Below are 1,989 nucleotides of genomic sequence, written 5' to 3' on the forward strand. Positions count from 1 at the left end.
AGGGTAAAATGATAAAATAAATAAGAACAGGATACAATATAAATATAAATAGAGTAAGAAGATTAAAAAATGAATAAGAATAAAATCAATAAATATTAGGTAAAGTCTAAATTAATAATAGAATAACAGGATAGAATAAATAAGCATAAAATAAATAAACGCTAAGTAAAGCTTGTGCAGGATGAGCTTAAGCTTTGCTTTTTTTTCTGCTTTTCTGGCTTTACATTAATAACGCGTTAGTCCCAACACTGATCATAATTAACCTAATTAACCATAATTAACTCCCTGGAGGACAGATAATGATGAGATGAGATGAGATGAATTGCCCACAACTGAGACGACAGACCTTGCTGACCATACATAAAATACACAAACATCATATTGGAGAGACAGACCAGGTTAGGTAGCAAAGGAAAAAACAGTGAAATGTGGAACACAAAGGGATAATCCAGGAATGCACAGATATCATCACACCATAACACAATAAAACACAGACAAACAACATTGCAGTGTGCACAGCTGGATCTGGGACCGCTGCAATCTTTGATCGCACCTCCAGCTGATCCGCTGTCCACATCGGATGGGAGGTAAGCATGGGAGGAGGCATGGGATTTGGGGAAGGGAGGGTGACGGTGAGAGTGTATCAGTATCAGTGTACATGTGTCTGTGCGTGTGTGTATCCCGTGTTCAGCTGAGAGAAAGTGTCACCACGCCCAGTTAAGCGAAGGACAACAGTCTCCAGTGGACCCATGGGGCCTTAAAGGAGGGACAAAGAGTGCTGACAACAGTCCTGTTTATCATGGAAGAATTTTTGTTGTTCCAGTCAGCTTTGACCTTGGCAGGCCTTCAGCTGGTGCCAGTGCGATAGCTGCATGAGTGAAGACGGTGAATGTTTATGTTTAGTGTGAACAGCTGCATCCAACTTTTACAGTTGGTCAAATGTCCGTCACTGGTCACCAATTCTCTCAATTCCCATTCTTCTTCTCAAAGATCTTACCCATTTCAAAGCTATGAGCTTCTCCAAGATGTTATCCATATTGGGTTTAATAAACACAGTCTGAGTATTCACAGTCCTGCCCATTGTCTATTACAGGGGTGTCGAACTCCAGGCCTCAAGGGCCGGTGTCCTGCAGGGTTTACATATTACCAAGCCTCTGGAGAACTTCAAGACATATTGAAGAGTTTATTTGGGACTTAAATCAGCTGTGTTGCATCAAGGACACATCTAAAACCTGCAGGACACCGGCCCTTGAGGCCTGGAGTACCAGGGTTAGGGTTAGGGTTAGACCCTATCTTGGTCTATCATGTCGGCCATCCTTGTGGGATTTTGAACAGCTGTAGCCGGTTCTTGTTCTTCGATAAGCCAGGTCCAAGCTGGCTCCAATCATCCAGAACTCTGTTATCATGTTTCTGAATTGGTAGATGTCATTCAATGTCCTCAATTGAGAGTGTCGGCAGACACAGGACACAACCAACCATCGAGTATCCGACAGTAAACGTCTCAGCAGGACAATCGGACTCTCCCAGGCCCAGGAGGATTTCAATTTCGTTACAGAGCCAGTTGATCAAGTCCATAATTTTTTCCGGTTTTAAAGAACAAGACTGAGAACCTTTGAGGGTTAGAGTTAGAGGAGACTAGACACAGACATAAGAATTCCGGAATGCGCCAAGGTTCCTGAATGTTCGGAATTCCGGAATGCGCCATAGTTCCGGAATGTTCGGAATTTCGGAATGTGCCAAGGTTCCGGAATGTTCGGCATTCCAGAATGCGCCAAGGTTCCGGAATATTCGGCATTCCGGAATGCGCCAAGGTTCCGGAATGTTCGGCATTCCGGAATGCGCCAAGGTTCCGGAATGTTCGGAATTCCGCGCCAGGGTTCCGGAATGTTCGGAATTCCGGAATGTTCGGAATTCCAGAATGCGCCAAGGTTCCGGAATGGTCGGAATTCCGCACCAAGGTTCCAGAATGTTCGGAATTCCGGAATGTTC

This window comes from Pundamilia nyererei, unplaced genomic scaffold (assembly GCF_000239375.1).
Source record: "Pundamilia nyererei isolate P.nyererei 1_Seehausen unplaced genomic scaffold, PunNye1.0 scaffold00334, whole genome shotgun sequence".
In the NCBI taxonomy this organism is placed as follows: Eukaryota; Metazoa; Chordata; class Actinopteri; order Cichliformes; family Cichlidae; genus Pundamilia; species Pundamilia nyererei.